The 19,127-nt window shown below is 37.1% G+C and overlaps 1 long non-coding RNA gene across 2 annotated transcripts in view; it reads left to right on the top strand.

The window, feature by feature from the left end:
• The first annotated feature begins 362 nt into the window (after nt 1–362).
• Nucleotides 363–19,127, top strand: part of LOC310898478 — a 147,895-nt gene continuing 129,130 nt past the window's right edge. Inside the window, exon 1 of one of the 2 annotated variants that reach the window (XR_014583323.1) lies at nt 363–3,272. This is a non-coding gene — a long non-coding RNA (uncharacterized lncRNA). The remainder of the gene's footprint in view (nt 3,273–19,127) is intronic. The other variant, XR_014583324.1, reaches the window with a different exon arrangement.

The following is a 19,127-nucleotide window of genomic DNA, read 5'->3' as shown; positions in this document are numbered from 1 at the left end:
TTCACATTAAATAGCTAACAGTATGTATTAAATATAATAAGAGATGTGTGCAAGTGTTTTGTTGCTTGGGTTAGTTGTATCTTCTTTTGCACTATTTAAAGTGTAGTTTTTTTTTTTTTTTTTTTTTTTGCAAACTTTACATAGTTTATGTATTGTTTGATTCAGCTGTCATGTGTCTTTGAAATGATTAATTGATAACCCAGAGCACAGCACCAGAAGAGGATGTCCTTGTTGATGAGTCTGGAAGATTAGGTCTGAACATGCAGGGCTGGGGAGCTGTGCTGCAAAATCTCATTTACACAAACAGATGGCAGGCAGAAATGGCTTGTGCACAAGAAGAGTAGTGGACAAGCCAAGGAAAGAGCTGGCACTATAGCTTACAGAAATCAAGCGAGTTGTTAGGGTGCACAAACTCAGCTATCTGATAAGTGCCCAGCTACAGAAGCTCTACCAGACCTGTGTAAAGGTGGGTTTTGCTGATATTATGTTGCCAAATCATGATTGTCCAGCTTCAGGCTAACAACTGTGATTTAACAAGAAAGAAAAGGATACCAAACCTGCCAAGTTCTCTGCAATTACACTGATCTCAGACAGAGTAATCTCTTCCCTAGTTGTACCGAAGAATAAAAATCCAAAAGTTCTATAATGAGTATGAAATTTGTGAGCAAACATATAGCATTTGTGATGTTGGCAGTGTGTCGTGGAAGAGAATGATTAATAACAACCTTTCTTAGTGACCTCTTTCCCACTGTAAAAGAGGCTAGGTATGTTTTTTTAAGGCCAGATTTAAAACAAATTTCTCTGATCAGGTTTCCAAATCGAGCTCTTAGAGAGATGGTATTCTTCGAGGGGATATCTCAGGTTAGATATCTGACTGCGTTGTTAGGCCCCTAATTAGAGTTCTCTTCTATTCAGGCTCTGGGGTGACTGCAGGAGTTACTCTGCAGGGAGCTCTTTGCAAAGCTAGGTATAAGTACCTCAATTTTCAGGCTTTGCCTCTGTGAAAGATGTCCTGTGTAATACAGAATGGATTAAATCTAGTGAGCTCTGTTTAATAGGGTTCTAGGGACTTTTTTAAAAACCTTGGAAAATGCTGGTGAAGAGTGTGAGCAAAATATGAGAAAGAATACATCTTTCTTTGAACCCTATCAATTTACTGTTTGCAGACTGAATTGTTTTAATGGCTTTATTTGGAGATATTCCTAAGGATAACAACAACCAGGGTTGCAGAATGCCTCCTTATTCTAGCAGAAGGTTCTGTACCAGTGTTTCCACTGTTGGGTGCAATTAAAATATTTGTTCGGTGTACCAGTGCTCTGGGCATTGTGTACTTATAGGTCAAACAGGGGAGCTGCCTGCATACTTACAAGATGGTATTTCCCAGAAGAGCAATGGCTCAGCTGTCTTAGGTTCGCCTGTATGTGTTGACTGGGCTCTAGAAAACCCTTAAGGAAGTTACTCAGAAGTGGTAATCCCCAGATATGTGTATTGGAAAGGATCGTTCAGCTCACTGTGTTGTCTTCAGCTCTGAAATGTGAAGTGTTGCTTGCCCTAAGAAAGCTGAAAAGACTAAGCCAACTGCCATAGATGTTCAATGCAATATTAGGGTTGCACAGGTAAAATCACATTACATTAACATTAAAATATTAATGTTAGGACTTTGATCAAAAGTTCTTCTGCATATTTCACTGTGTTGATTATTGTTAAAAGCACACTTGGTACATTTCTATGTAGTCAGTGGCCATAATTGTAGTGAATGCTCAATGCACCATATATATATGCTTCCAGTTTAAATCTTACAAAATTTTTACACTTACAAAAAAAACCTTACTTTTTACACTTACAGAAACTTACAAAAAGTTTTATGATGGTGACAGCAGGAAAAAGGGATATATGCTTGGGTATTGTAACTCCTGAAAAGAAGGAAGGAACATAAATAAGAAGAGGGAGAAGATCTTGGAGGCGATCATATGCATTTTTAAGATAAGTCTAATGAATAATGCCACAAACAGACTGAGGCACTGAGCTTGTGTGCTTTGCATGGAATGAACAAGGCTATTAATGAAAGAAATGCTGCTATACATATCCTGGCCTAGTAATGTGACATACCTTCTAACAGTCATTGTGGTGGTTTTACTCGGGTGGGCGGCTGAGCTCCACCTCAGCTGCTCTCTCACTCCCCCTTCTCTTTGAGGAGGGGGAGAAAATATGACACAAAGAGCTCAAGGTTTGAGATAAGGATGATTTAATTAAAGGGAAAAGGGAGAGGGAAAATAAAAAAGAAGGAGGGAAAAAAAAAAGAAAGAGGGAAAAAAAAAACAAAGGCTGCATGGAAGCACAGAGAGAGAAAAAAAAAGCAGTTACTCTCTACTTCCCATCAATGAGTGATATTCGGCCATGTCCTGGGAAGCAGGGACAATACGTGTAGCAGTTGTTTGGGAGGACAGATGCTTCCACCACGAGAGCCTCCCCCCATCTCCTTCCCCTTTTCCACTTTTTATTGCTGAGTGTGACACCACATGGCATGGAATATCCCTGTGGTCAGTTTAGGTCAGCTGCCGTGGTGATGTCCCCTCTCCATCACTTGCACATCCCCAGCCTGCTGGCTCTTGGAGGCTTGGAGGGAGTCCTGATGCGGTGCCAGCATTGTGCAGCAATAGACAAAAGACTGGTGTGATACTAGTGCTGTTCTAGCTACAAGTGCAGAGCACAGCACTGTATGGGCTGCTGCAGAGAAAGTTAACTCCATCCCAGCCAGACCCAGCACAGTCATACTCTTGGCTGGTACAGAGGGAAAAGAGCTTCGTGAAAACTTGCATTACATAGTTAACAATGTTTTTCTTCTTTTCTATTCTTCGGACATTCTCTTAATTGCTAAACTCAGACTTGAAATTTAAGCATCTGCCTTTGATAGATCATATTCTGTACACTAAACCTAGCAAGAAAGGAATAGACTACATCCTGGTTTCAAGCAAATAACCTGTTTCACCCAGCAGTAAATAGCTCTGGTGGGACAGAAAGCGCCATCAGGTGAAGCTAATGAGTGCTTCTAACCAAAGAAGGACTACCAAGTGCTGTTAATGATCATATTTGAGAAAGAAAGGTGTTTCCCTACCTCTTCTCTGCCTGGAAGTTCTGCTATGTTCATTAGGGAAAGGAGGCAGTTTACTCTTGCAGAGATATAAGGGTATTATGCATAACTGAGCTGTTTTAGCATTTTTCAGGGTGAAAAATGGGAAACTTCTTGAGGCCTGGACTGTCAGACTGTGGAGGTATGTTTCCTCTGGGTATGGAGTTGGACAACTGCCTGTAGTACAACAAATGTTTGTGCTGGTTCCTCTTATTATTGTTTGTTTAGAGATGAAGTGACTTCCTAGTCTTGGTGAAGGAGCAGTACAGTGAACAATTTGCTCTTCCAGTCTGTCTTGTAGTGTTCATCACAGGACAGCTGAATACTGATAGTAGAGACATCCCTAGACTGTTGTAAGGGGTTTTTATTTTCTTAAAGACTATTTTTGTAGGAAAGTTCACCTCTGGAAAGTGTTATTGTCTCCTGGTTGAATTGTTTAGTATGGTGATTACTTTAAAATAACCAGATCTTTTGGCATTTAAGTATGTAGAAGTCAATTCAGTCAGAGAAGGTGTTGAATCTTTCTTTTCACTTCTTTGGAGACTTTCAGTCATTGCAATGCAGCAGACAACTGTCTACAAATTTGCTAATAATAAATACTAACTGTTACTTCAGTAAAACAGTAATAGCTAACATTCCTTCACAGACCAATCCACCTAGCTTTTCTCCTTTCTCTAAGGAAATTTTGGTGATGGCTATAAGGTTTCCCATAATAAAATCAGTACTGTAGAAATCAAGTTGCCTGCTGAACAAGTGTCTAATGTCTTTGGTAGTGTATGTAAAGTAGACTTACTTAGGTAAAGTTCACTTAAGAAATTGCTTTTGGAGTTTATTAGGACTTTAGTTTTCTGGTATTTCTCTGTCTCTCAGGTGTGTGGTTTCTCTGACTTTTACAGGTTTTAGGAAAACCTCCTGTTACCTACAAAGACTTGATGTGAAATCATAGTTAGTTGTGACTTTCATTGTGGCTGTTGTGTACATAAGTCAAGTAAATGGAGACTTGAGCAAGGATATTATTTTATGACACAAAATATCTCACGATGTATCCTAATGCTTTCCTTGTTTAGCAAATACTGAGGAATGAGCTGCTCCTGTGAACTCAGATGTTTGTAATTACTTCAAGATATCTGCTCTCTGTTAGTTTGTGATGATATGGATTCAAAACATAATGCTATCAGCTGATGATGTCTTAAGTGAAGATGAGGTCTTTCAGCTCAGATGGGACATACTTGAGAAATGAACCCAAATTTAACAAGTCTACTCAGTGAATCAATTTTCTTGCTTTGCATTGTAGCTATAGCACAGCTTAAACCATTAATGCTGCACTTAAAAATAAATAGTTTCAATAGTACTTACAAACATGGGAAAAATACCTGCTACTTCCAGAAGGCTTGAGACTTAAGTGAGAAACAAATGATCTGTAGTAGAGATTATAAGAGAATAATTCATGGTGTAATATGCTGAAAAGAATACATATGGCAGGCTGAAAATGCGTTCATGGAACTTTATCCTCAGGGAAATCTTTCATGCTCTTCTGAATATGGATGGTTTTTACTTGGATCAATGTATTTTGCTGAGATCTTAACATTGCTTTTGTTTTGTTCTGTGTTTTTTCAATTTTTCAAAAAGATACAACATGATCAGTAGATTTGCATCTCTGCCAAGAGGGTAAGAATCCTTATGAATCTAATTTCTAAATATGCCATAATCACTTTCTGGAGAACAAAGATGGTAATAATTATTAAAGAGTCTTTAAGACTGTGAATTCCAGGTCATGCATGCAGTCGTTGACTAAGTGTTGGTAGTAGTCAGTGAGTTGTTGGCACTTAAATATATTGTACTGAATTTCTATTGCATAGATGTCTGCTGGAATGTAAATGACATTTGATTTAATACTACCTCATAGTATTTTGTGACTGAAAAGATAAACAGCTTTGTCAATAGTAAATTGTACTGTACATATTGATCTCTTAATAACTTACACCTGTAAAACAGCTAATAATTTACACTAATAACTTGCTTTCTCTCATCAATACAGAGACTAGATCTTGAATATCTGTTTTGAAGAGTGGTAATTTTTCTGTACCAGGAAGTTCATTACCTACCTTTTACTTTTTTCTTTATTCTCATGCTTTTCTCCAGTTGTCAAAGAATGGACTCCCATTCGTACAGCTCTTGCAGAGATCTGTCAAAAAGTATGCTTGCCATTGGTTTGCTATGTTGTGTGAAAGTAGCTGGCTACAGCATGCACAGCTGCTGCCTAAAATGTTGGTTTTTGGTGGTCTGTGATTGCTCTTGAGTACTTGACTCCTTAAATAGCATTGAGACCCTCAGTGCTCTACAGTAATCCTACAGAAAAGTTGGAAATTGGCCAACATTTCAATACTGAGAATGCAGTTTTTACACGTGCCTGTGTTGTCATCTTTTATCAGCTCTTTCATTTAGGGATGTTTAATATTGCTTAGTAGTGCTTTGAAACTCTTATCAGTGAACTCAGAATCCAGACATGGATTGGCTAACATGTCTTTCTGTAAAAGGTACTGTCAAAAACAGAGTATGAACTTTCATGTTTTTGGTGATAGGGTCACAAACTAATTCATGTGAATGAGAAAATGTTCTGGTCTAGCAATGTAGTGTTCTGTCGAGATTTTTGCTGTCGAACTTTACTTGGAATATATATGCACATATTTCTAAAATTGCAATTCCACTTCTATTTATATTTCCTGAACTCAAAGCATTTATTAAAATGCACTGGAAGGAAGCTGAAAACAGATAGGTCTCTCTACCAGCTCCTTATGGTTCCGCTGACTGTTCATTTGTATCTGCTCATAAAACTTCACAGCATTTGCTTGAGAGAAAGGGTCTACTATATTGATCTATAGCATTTTTTATAAAGTTACCTTTTTTTACAAGACCATTTTTTCACTTTTAGAACTGTATGTTGAGTTCTGGGTGTGATAAGATGATGTATGCTGAGCAGGGTGGAATGAGAAATCTCTCTCAATTTCTGAGTGAATGCCATGTATTCAAGTTATCTTCTTGATATTGCCTAGCTGACTGTGTGGTGTTAAATCAAAAAGAAAGAAAACTTTTTGATTAAAATGCGTGAAGAATATCCACCGCTAGTTACTAGTATAAAGAAAAAACAGCTAGTCTACTACAAGTCCGGTTAGCAGGTCTGTTTCTCTAATGTTATTCTTTGGTTTCCATTGACTTACTATAACATATCCAGAAGATGATCTAGTGTAATGTATTAAGATTGTTTTGGAAAAGAGAAGCCTATTGAGTTAGCATAAATGAAACAGAACAGCATAGAGAGTTTTACATAGGATAGTAGCTTGAAAGTATCTAGTTTTGCTGCTACTTTAGCATCTCCATTGAAGAAGTAGTTTAAAAAAAAATCAATTGACTTAGGTCTCTGGGGAAATCAATATGTTGAAAGTAGATGACGGTGAAATCTGTAGACTGACAGATATTTTTACTCAGCAGAGGGCTGTAGGGCGAGGAGGTGCAAGAACTTAAAAAGCCAGCATGTGTGTCTCCCCACATGATGTTATGAAGGAAAGTAGGATAATTTTAAAGTGTCCTACAGTGTTAACTGTATGATATATCACAACAGATTGAGATGTCACACAGTGGCTCTGCTGAATGTAAATTGTCAACATTGCATGTAATTCTTTGCCTCTTCTTGGAGCAGGTAGTGCAAAAATGAGATGTCTAAGTGTCTAAATCACATAAATGACTGCTTTGTCTGTCACCGTTATAGATAAAAGCCAATAACAACAAATAAAATGAATTACCTGAAATGGAATCTTAAATCAAATAGCTTACCACTTTTGTATCTCTACTGATGACATTTATTAAGAAAGCTCTAATAACAACATGCAGCAATTTACTGAAGCATGCTTTCACAGCAGTACAGCAGGGAATGTCTTGCCTTAGTCCCATTACTGCTCCCAGAATTTCAGGCATTATTCAGTACCCATTATTTTGGCAATTTTACCCCCATAGAGCCTCAAGCATTTGAGGAACAGAAGGATGTCTGGCAACTATAGCCTGAGAAATGAGAGCTAACAAGATAAAGTTAACTGCAAGACAATTTTCCCTAAATAAAGTGGCTATTCTGTGTTGCTGTTCAAACACAGGATTCTCTGTCCCTTGAAAAGGATTTTTTTGAGTAGATTTTGTTATTGGGTGTGCGCAACCTAGAGAAATTAAATTTTAATCTTGTTTCAGAGACTGTATGTTGGTTAACAGGTGAAAAATTGAAGTGAAAATATTTGAATTTTTTATGTTCGACCTATCCATCTGACTTGTCATTTATATGCTAGAAACAAAAATTAACTTTAAAACATTATGAATGTGCTTATCAACATCTAAAATTGCAAAGCAGCTCAGCAGATGTTAGCTGTAAGTATTTGTGCAATCCTGTTGATCTCTACTAAGCTAGTGATATACTTAAGCAAATGTGTTTTAGTATCCTTTACTGATACAGGTCAAAAGTATCTGCTCTTTTTCATCCCCCTTTATATATTTTTGGATATAAGTTCGGATAACAGTTTTGATCTCTGCTCATCTCCTTATTCCCATACTGTTACCTTCAATAGTGCCTTAAGACTTAACAGCTTGCAGAGAGAAGTACTTGGAAATTTTGGACCGTCTTCCATGACAATGCAAATTTATGAAACTGTTATAAAAATACATTCTCTTAAATTTAAATTATAGGTGTTTATAGTTGAAAGGAAAGACCTGTTCTAGGAAAACTATATCACTTTGTCTTTTGTGTCTGCATGTGGCAACATGTCTTTATTCAAGGAAAAGTTTTGTTTTTAGGCTGTGTGTATGCATAAAAAATTAGCTTACTTATCTGGCAATGGCTGCGTTTGAGTAGCTGTACCGTGAATTTACTGGGATAGTGTCTGATAGTTTGTTGTGAGCATGTTTTGTAGAAGAATGTAATTTAACTGAAACTGTAATTAAAAACCATTTTGATTTTTTCCAAGTTGGTTACTTGGCAAAGCATCAGCATAAAATCAGCAGCAGTCGCACATAAAATAGTCTGTTTTAAGTCAGTGGTGTGTGGTGGGTCTTATTCAGCATTGGCTTAGCTCTAACCGATTCAATGGAAGTGCACCCAGATCTAAGCTGGCTTGTTATTTTACGGCAAAATAGCATTATTTGCTGTGAGGGCATTGTTAGGGTTTTGGGACATGTAGCCACAGCAGCACAGTTAATGAATGACATAGCACTGGGTTGAGTTATCTAGAATTTTCTTCCCCCCTTAGGGGATTAGGGAAAATTCAGTAATTGTGGTGGAGGTTTAGAGTCCAGCTGTGTTATATGAGGAAATCCTGTGCATCCCAACAGTGTTCAGTTTGCATATTATCAATCTCTCTTAGTTTGAGGAAGTATCTTGGCCTTTGATACAGTGCCAAAACTAAACTGTGTTTTTTGTGGGAGAAGATATGGAGGGATATGTTTGGAGGGCAATAGCCCATGGCCTATATTTTTTTATGATTGCTCATGAAGTTGAAAGGTGATCAAGAGCAGAGGGATAAAAGGCTTTAGCTACTATGTGACTGTTATCAGTGTCATTTAAATACACTTAAGTTAAAAAGTACATATTATAACCATATAAAATGAGAAATTTGTGAAGGATTAGTTTTTATACAGATATTGTGTTATCTTTGTGAATTTCCAGTATGTTTAGGTAATTACCAATGGTATTGTATTAAATGATACAATTATCTTAGTAATTTTAAATAATGTGTCCCTTGAAAAACCATTACTTAAAGCACTGGCGTGACTTTTTTTGTTACTTTCAAGCCACACTACAGATAGAGATAGTTGAAGATAGGGTATTTATTTTTTTATTTTTAAACTTTGGTTAAAATTTCACCCAGAACGGAGTAATGATAATTAAAAAGTTTAGTATATTGCTGTGTTGAGGGGTGAGGAAAATATCTGTCACTCTGCAAGTACTCTGCTGTGCTCTTTCCTATGTTGTTGCCTCTATTAAAACATATTCTGTCTACGACTAATTGTCCTTGTCCTATATGAACAGAACTGAAAAATAAAGACACAAAGATGTAATGATATTTAATGACACTGCAATGGTCTGAAACCATTGCAAGTATGCACCCTAATTAAGCATTTATAGGAAGATAGGGAAGCCTAGATACTGTGCACTGAACTTAGAAGTAGTAAAAGTATATGTTTCATAATAAGTAACTTTCTATTATTTAAGTGTATTTATGTGACTTGATAATATGAAGCCTATTCTAGTCTACTATCTTCTACAAAATAGGATGTTTTCTAGTCACTGCCTTTTGTATACTAATAAAAGGGACTTGCAAGGGGCTAGCTCTGATTATATCTTCTTGTCAATGCCTCTGAGTTAAGAGGGAGAAAAATGAACATATTCACGTCTACACACTTTGGTCTTTAAGGGGAAGTCATTCTATGCAGTATTTAGAATGACGCTATCTTGTAAGGGTATATGTTTCCATGCTTTGAATGACAGCGGTAGTTCTAACAATGATACTCTTTAGTAAGTGATATAGGAAGTAAGACTGTCAGCCCAGGAATAAGCTAGCTATATATATATATATATTTAGAACAAAACCAAAGAAGAATCCATAATGTAACCAAAACAATATCAACAACAAAAAGCTCTAGAAGAATTTCTTTGAATGCTGCAGTCTCTATTCTACTTGCCATCTCTATTCTACTTGCCATCCCTTAGCTATAACAATGAAAAAAAAACAGATACCTTTTATTTTTCAACAGATATATGCAGGTTAAATTGTGCTAGCTGGCAACCACAGAATAGTGAGCAAATTTGGGTTCAAAATCCTCGCTTTCAAAACTATGAAGCATAGCAAAAGATTAGAGGCAAACCAAGTTTTACTCTTCTGTGCAATTCTTCAAACTTCACAAAATATAGTATGTGTGTTTAAAAAAAAAAAAAGGCCAACTGATGCTGATATGGGAAAAGCAAGCTTTATTTAACACCTAAAAGCAACAGTTCATTCTCTGAATATTTTTGTCGTTCCAGTGTGTGCAGGTAAAACAATAAAAAAAGTCATATTCTTTCTTTTTTTTTGTTAATCTTTAGATTGGACATTCACAAAGGAGGTGTTAACAGTGAAGACATAAAAAAGGATACTTTTTTGATACTTGCTGAAAAGTCATGAGATGGTCTGAAAAACAGCGTTGATTAGTCAAGATGCACAGGATTCTTGTGTTAAATTATTGCATTAAAACTAGACTATCAGTAATTCATGCTTAAAAGAATCTCTGGAGGTTGTTTGTTCAAAATCTCCCCCCAACTGAAACAAGGTCAGCTGAGATAAGGTTTCTCAGAGCCTTGTTCTTGTGGGTTTTGAGTACCTTTAGAGCATTCCACAGCTACCATGGGCACCCTGCTCCAATATTTTATCATTCTCATAACGGATGGTTTTTCCTAACATCACAATTTTTGTTGTAGCAGCTTTTTCTATTGCCTCTTGTCCTTTTGCTGCATGCTAGAGAGAGAAATCTGCCTCCATCTTCTCTGTGTCCTTCCAATAGATAATTGAAGACAGCAACAGGATTTTTCCTTCAGTAAATTCTAACTTTTCTTTCCTAAAGTCTTGATCCTTAAATAAGATATGCATATGTCTTCTGTTGATCTTATTTCATTCCAAATTTGTATCAGTACCTATACAAAAAGCTGTCAGAAGTAACTGAAGATGTTAAAGATGGCGGTTGGGGGTGGGGATTGGAATCCTACAAAGCAGTTGTCAATAATTCCAAAAGGTGAATGAATATAGGTTAGTACTGGGATATGGGCAGATTGGAAAATGCCGGTTCCCTTGGGGACATAACTATATTTCACTCTGAAAGAAGTAAGTTGCAAATATATTTTTATTCTGAAGTACTAGTTGTTGGTATTTATTTGCATTCTTTAGACATAATATTGATAAGTTTATTTGCTTGTGGCAACACAGGGATGCTTCACAGGCACAAAGGTGAGCATTAGGTCTTCTGGGATCGATACCTTACAGAGAATTCAGGTCAGCTTGCACAGAAGCTAAACATCAAAGAACTATGAAGGTACACCAATATGAAATGGTCAGTCTGCAAGACAGGTATTTAACCTGTCTTTCAGTTCATTTTCCAAGCTGCAGGAAGGCCTTTTATTATTATTAAGAGGCACTGTGAATGTATAAAATTCTTGTACTCCTTGTAAGGAAAACTGACTGGAAAAAAGAAAGCCCTCCCTAAAGTAGAATGATAATAAAATATATTAGAACTAATAAACTTGTAAAGTTATATGAGTGAAAATGCTACCTCTTTCATCTGTCTGTCTTTGGATGAATTGATAATAATTTAGTAGTGGAGGTTTCTTATTATATTATTGTACTTGTAAAAAAAAGATTATGGCAGTTCTTCTCTAAATGCTTGTTGAGATAGCTCATCATATCATGGAAGGCAAGATTTTTTTTTTTCCCTGTATTGAAAACTGAGAGACATTAAGTTAAAGGGGGAATGTGTGGTATATTTTCACCATGAAATTCATCAGTGGTAGGGTTTTTCCCACATCAAGGTCTCTGATGGTGAAATTGAATATTTCCTGTTGATCTGTGGAGAAGAGGAGGAGAAAAAACAACCTAATGAGGACACAAAATAGGTATTTGGCCAAAAAAAAAAATCTAGGATGTTTAATATAATTTACACTGGAGTTTATGTTGTGCTTCTCTTCTAAGTTAATAGTGGAAAGTTAGGGAATTTTCCCTATCAATAGAATACTTTATAACTAGCCTAACTCATCATTTTGTTGGACTATCTTGTGTTAGGATTTCATTGGCCAGAGGATACAGAATAAAAGTTATACAAGTAGAGCAAAAGTAATAAGTCTTTGCTAGAATGCTTTTTTTTTTTTCCTGTTGGGAAAGCATATAGGGCACATAACTAGCTGTACAGTGTCTCTAGGCATGCTAAAAATAGCCCATTAAATAGGTGGCATACAGTAAAGAACTCCAAAAAGCTTTTTCTTGGTATATGTGTCTTTGTACAACATGTGGGTTGTGCTATGTGCTACTTGTGCTATGCACAGGTGATGGATGCATTTAAAATACAGGCCATGAAAGTTTGTGGTACTGTTTATCTCCCATTAGGAAGAATTGTTAAGAGGTCTTGAAAATATATTTATGTTCTTCCTGGTACCGACTTGACTGTCAACTGAAAAATTCAGACTTGGCAAAATACTCTGAATTTCTCTGAGCAATTAGCAGGATGTATATGTTTTTCTGGCAGTCTCAGGGTAAGAGGTGAGTGATAGCAGCAGAGTTTTGAGACATTTGTGCACTTGTCTGTTTCAGACACCTTTCCTTCAATTGCTCTAGTACGTGTGAGAACTTAGTATTGTGCTTGACTTTTCTGATGATGCTCTGGGATCTCATCCTTTCAGAACACTGCTTGTGAGTGGGTTTTATATTGGAGCTGTGCCCTAGACTTCTCTAATACTGTTGAAAGCAGTGGCAGTAGAGAAGTGAAAGTAACGTCTTCAATCTTTTGTGCTTTCTCTCCAAAGTTAACCATGGTATCAGCTGTGGGTAACTTGTTAGCAGTGCTTCCTTGTAGTTGCCATTGCTACAGAGACATTTGTGCTGCAGTCTGAAAGCAGTCCTTGGTCTGCTGGCTGCTCCTTTTGCAAGTAGATTGCATGTGCATGCAATCACATCAGCTCAGAATAAGGGCAGTTCCACTAGATTAGATTTTTTTTTTTTTTTTTTGCTATTAAATGTCTCCAGTGGTACTCTGCTTACCTCTGTGATTAGTAGGGGGGTTATGGCCTCTAGAATTTGATCTCTCGTCTTCGTAAATCCTAGTAGTGTAATGAAATACTGAATTACTGTAAGGATTAGAGTTTGGATGTCAGAAATACTAGGTGTGTTTATAAAGTCTTGTTAGACTTATATCCAAAACAGGCCTTATGAAGTTGTTTGTAAGTAGATATTGTAGAAAATGTTATCATGTGCACTGATTTCTTGCTGTGGCATGTTATGCAGTGAGATGAAACTGTCAATAAAACAAGCTGTTAGGATTACGGAAAAACAAAGAAAGAGGCATTAGATGATATTAGGGCATCCAGTTAAAGAATATAAAGAAATATCCTGTAGTATGCGGGAATATGGGAGAAGGGAAAGGTTTAGAATAGCGAAGCCAAATATAGGTTTAGGGGAAAAAGTAAAAGAAAGAAGAATCAGTGTTGGTTAAAATAATGCAATCACGATCAGAAGTTCTGTTAACATTTATTTTTGAATGTTCTCACTTGGAAGGACATTTGGTAGGGAGTGTACAGTTGCAGGGCAAATGGAAGAAATAAAGGTGGTAGCTTTGGAAATATTGCAAACCCACTTTCAATTTTAAGAGAACACGGGGAGGAACAGGCAAGAAGCAGAAATATGTGAATCTTAAGCATGTGTAAAAGTAAAGGAAATGTGAGTAAGAAAAGAAGCTGCTAGCCATTTACTGATTTTCATCTGTTACTTGCAACTATCGTGTCACTTACGACATTAATGGAAGTCTGAAGTGCCTTGTTCAGCGTCAACTTGCACATTTTTCCACTATCTAGAAACACAGCGCCAGTTGAGTGCTTACACTAAAAATCAAATAATAAAAAAAAAAAAAGTATTTGTGTATACTGCTGATACTTGAAACAGTAGCTCTAGGGATTCATTAAAGCATACTGCTGGTGTACAAACTGGTATTGCTTAGTTTTGATGTTTTGGTCTTTACCTAATATGTAATTACAGAGCTTATCAAGGCTTGAATTCATGGCTTTACCAGTACATTTTAGATTTTTATTAAACAGTCTTTTATTTCTTTTTGTGGTCTTTTATACCTTCATTAAGATTCAAGCAATTTTTGCTTTTATGTGATTTCTTGAAGGGCAATAACTGTGTTTTTCTCAAACTAATGGAATATCTGTGCTAAAGCTTTAGACCAGTTAGATTTCATTAGGAACAATTTAGACCAAAGAAATAGGAAATGTGAGGAGGCCAAGTTTTTGCCTTAATATTAGCTTCAACTGTCCTCAGCGTGAACTGAAATATATAATGTAAAGAGAAAATTGTATTACTCCTTGGTGCAATAGCTCAAGGTGTGCTGTTTTTCAAGCAAGACTGTCATAGCTTAGAGTCTGGAGGAGGCTTTCCCCTGCCAGACCAGATCACTGACACGGTTAGTGTATTTTCATTTGGCACTGACGATTTCATTTTTAATGGGTTACTTAAGGGTAACTCCAGTCCATGACACAAGCTGCAAAGCTGTTTATAGCTTGTTGGATCAGGTGATGTACTGAACAATTATCTGATTACTTTTATATTACAACTTAAGCAGTAAATTTTGCCAATAACTTACAATTCTACTATTTTTTTTTGTAACGACCATTTATAAGGTTTGACTTAGTAGTCAGTCAACATCACTTTCTTCCCTATCAAGGGCTAGAAAAACAGGTAGAGTTACTTTACTCTGAAATGAGTTTCTTATTTCTCTGGAATCACTGCCCAGTTAATCATCATCAGCAGCAAAAAACTGGCTGAAAGACCGAGAGAAGCCCTGTTCCCTGGGAAATCAATGTCAGAACTCCAGTGCGCTTCCTAAGGCAGAATGGTACTTAAGGTATACAGGGTGTCTTAAAATTCTGCCATAGAAGTCTAGAATAGAAGTGCAAATCTTTGAATTATTACACTTTCTCTTTGAGCTACAGGTGTCTTTGTTCTGCCATACGTAGTGTTCAATGTATGTGGACTGGGGACACGGATGTTTGTGGCTTTCTGTGTGCACTTCCAAAGTTGCTGCCACAGGGGCCATCTCTGATCCTGAATTTAAATGGAGCGAAGTGATTTATGTTCATGCTCTTTAGGGCTAAACACTTCTGTGGTGGACTGGATTCATCCACAGCTTTTGCCCAGGCCTGTTCTGAGTCATATATGGTTACCAAGACATGGAAGAAAACTTTTTTTTTGTCTTTTAAAGTTCCAATTATATGAATCAATATGTTGTGACTACTGGAATAGTGTTGTGTGAGAGGAATGTTCAGGGGGAATGTGAAAGCACAGTACCAGCTGGATTGAGTTGGAGACCTGTGTAGAATACAGAGGGTCAAGCCTAATGCATTCCCATCCATTTTGACTTACAAGAGCTGTTCCTGGAGTGAATAATCCTTAGAACAACAATTAAACATGGTGTGTTATGTGTTGGTATTTTTTAGAGGAGTGGTTCACACCACCAAACGGACCCAAAGTCATTAACATATCTGACAGAAATGATCAGGGGATCTGAACCTGAACGTTACCAATGTAGCTAAACTTCTCTCTCTATGTATATGTACACAAAGTCATCTAACAATGTGCAATTATGCAGGTAAGTTTCAAAGAAGGTCTGTCAACCCTGGTGGCCCATTTGTGGGAATGAGATAGACCATTACACCCCTTCAAGTGCTCTGAGAATTCCAAGATGTTCTCTGCTTATTTCTGTTTGGCTGGATTAGATTAAGCTATTCAGTTGAAACCATACCTGATGACTGAAACGGCTAATTGCCCAGAGGTGAAGGCAGGTGAGTATCTATGACAAGCATGTGTATAGACGATAGACATCTGATTGAGAAGGGTGTGGAGTGTATCTGGCTCATTTTTGATTCTTCTGTGTGCTGTTAACACACTCAGCGATCCGAGTAGTCTGTAGAAGGCTATGGATTTAACCTACTTTGAATGTGAAAATTATATTTTGTTATGGTTCAAAAAGTTTTGAACTGGTCTTCTATAGACCCTAGTTTGATTTGTGCCTTCAAAGCCCCTAAATGCCTGCCTGTCTTCCTTGATAGTAGCTCCCTCTGTTTACCAAAGCCATCTCTCACTTCAGTGTACCAGTGTGTCTGAGGAAAGTGCCGCTGCATGTGTCAATTCTGTTCAGCAGCTAATTTCCGTGTCACATGGAGTATTCTGCTTCTGAGATGACTGCTGTGTCTTCATATTTCAGCCACATCTTACTAATGGTTTCTGAACTTGTTGATAATAACGAGGGCATATGACCTTTGCTCCCCTTAAAAGACCAGGATAAATATCTGCTTTAGTAAAACTGTTTGCAAGAGAAAAAATCTTTTTTAGAAAATGATTTTCTACCACTGTTTTTTTTTTTTCAAAAGTCAACTTCCACTTTTCTTTGCTGAAAGAAATCATGTTTTCTTTACTCTAAAGGCTGAATTTGACTATTTACATTTAGAAGAATAAAAACAGAAGGTGCACCCCTGAGAGTTTTATACAGTAACTTCATTAGGGAGACTCAATTACTAGAACTAGAGACTTCCTTTCTTCCTGTTTGACTTCATATTTCATAGCATTTTCTGTTTACAATGGTTGAGAATTTAAATCCGAATTTCCCTTGAGAAGTTGAAGAGCTGTCTGTTATTTCAGTTTCTTAGCATAAACAACGCCTTGACCAGACACTACAGACAGGCCCAATTCTGGGAATGGGGAACAACCAAAATACAATTTTGCTTGTGCATCTACCATATATTGTGGTAATATGTACATGTGAAGACTGACCCTGGGAAGCTATTTGCATCATCCTACGTGCATTGTGCTAAGTACCTGTTGCTATTGCCCTCTAAAACAATGAAGTTTATAGACAAAGGGAAGAGGGTTATTTAGCATGTTTTTAAAGATGTCATTTACTTTGATTTCATATTGATCCAGGAACCTGACTCCTTGCTAAAAAGTTGGTTTGTCTGGGAATTTGTCAGAATACAAACTCTGTGCTCTTTTTTTATGAAGTTGCTCCTGAACTATGGGAAGATGGCAACTCCTAACTCTTTCCAACTTCCCTGCACTCCAGCCAAACCTATATCTAATCTCTGGGGAAAATACCTTCTTTCGTCTCTCATTCTCCCTCTTCTCCCAACCCTGAGTAACTGATGCGTATATCGGGATATTAAAATTCTTTCCTGCAGGAGTCAAGGGAAAATAAAGCAGTTGTACAAAATAGACTGTGAACCAGTAGGTTTCTGCTGTACTTCTTTCTCCTGTGACGCAGAAGTGAGGTTTTTCCTTGGAGTGATTAAATACCCTCTTTGGGAATAATGCTTTAAGGCGCTAAGTATCATTTTAGACAAATGGCCTGATAGACCTGACAAAGCTACTTTGCTTTGAGACTTGCAAAATGAAGTGTTTAGTTTTGCATGTTGCTAGGTTAATTTTTTTTTCTTTCTCCTGAAACAGCTTCTGGACTTTACATTCATTTGTTTTGGCTGCATGATGCTTTTGTCCTGGTAGTGTGTACAGATTTTCTAACCTCCAAATTGTGAGGAATACTTTTGAGGCATTTCTTGGGCAAGGAAAGATATATTTGTAATGACTTTGGAACTATGATGCCCTTTAAATGCTATTCTAAAATTTCATTGTCATTTTGCTATTTTTCATGTGTGTTTTCCATTGCTTTTTATAACACGTCCTAATTTTACGTTAGGAGCCTCGATTGGCCACCATCATGCCTTTATTCTGTTTCTCTTGAAAGTGAATTTACTAACTAAAGGCAGGTAATGTGCCCTGTTACGACTATTTCAAAGACTGTGTCTGCCTAAAAATCCCGCTTTCACCTGTCCCTTATTCAGTTTTTACTCTGCCCTTCTGAAAATAAAGGAGTTCAGCAGCTTCAGATTTCTGCTCCATGCAGAAGACAGTGGTGCATAGGTCTATGGCTTACAGGAACTTACAGATCTAACACTGCCTAGCATCAGATTCTTACTAGGATATTTTACGTTCTTTTCAGTGTAGCTGTTTCAGATAAGGTCTTTAGAGATAAGAATTATGGTCTTAGTCTATACTTTTCTAAGAGTATTAGATAAAGTGTATTAGTTATAACTGCAGTGAGCTTACAATAACAGTGGTGCTAGTAAGGTGAGAATTTGGAAAGGAAGCCAGTGTATAAGCTTCCAACTCCAGGTCTAGCTTGTGCAGATGTATTTTTTTTTTTGTAGTTACATATGTTAGATGTCAGTGGAGTTGTTTGGAGTTCCAAAGCAGTCATTAATCATGAAAATAAAATGGCATTGTCACTAGGGTAATGAACCATGAGACCGTAACTTTCGAAAAATACAGAATAATACTCTTTGCACAAGTGAACTGTTCACGTCTTTGGGCAAGACAGTCATACCATACCACAGTTCAGAATTGGTAAAGAAAAAGTTGAATTATGGTGCCATTGTGGTTAGAAGTGAAACTTCACTGGGCCAAGGGCATAGGCAGACTCTTCATTGTCCTGCAAATACAGATCTAGTGAGAGTCTTCCATATGCTGACAGGTTCTTGCAGAACAATTGAAAAATTTCATAAGGAAGCATTCACAGCTCAGAAACGTTAAATTCAATGAAGATCTGAAACCCAATGGTTATGGCTTGTTTTGGCTGCATCAGCTTGTTGGAAACTGTTCAGGATGTTGGCAATGACAAGCTGCACTGGCTTTTCAAAACTTTTTTTGGGATACATTGATTGAAAGATTAGGTAAAAAGGGTTCAGGTGGGGAGGAGAGAGTTTATCAGGTGTTCTGTGAATTCTGCTTATCAGGCCCTATGCAATCATCTATCTATGTCCTTCTTTTCCTATCTCCTATTATCAGAGCTCTTATTCATCTATTGGCTCTAGACTTTTAAGCTATGTGCTTCTGAACTGTATTATCTTTTTTCTGCACCTGTTCTATGCCTAGTAGAGTGGGAATCAGGTCTATAGACGTTACTGGAACAAGAACAGATAATTAGGATACTGGAGGAGGAAAAATTGCGAGGCTTCCTGAAGTAGAGTTTCGCTGTTGATATGTGAAATGGTACTGCTCCTGTGTGTTTTGATTGAGTGACTGGTATATTATGCTTTAAAAATAAAAAAGAGGATGACTGGAGGGAATCTATACATCCTGGTAATCAGAAAAACACCACAAAAATTTTTTGAGTGTCTAGT

Source organism: Anser anser (genome assembly GCF_964211835.1).
Source record: "Anser anser genome assembly, chromosome: 4".
Taxonomy (NCBI): Eukaryota; Metazoa; Chordata; class Aves; order Anseriformes; family Anatidae; genus Anser; species Anser anser.
The sequence above is the reverse complement of the archived record's forward strand: the minus strand, read 5'-3'. Positions and strand labels throughout refer to the sequence as shown.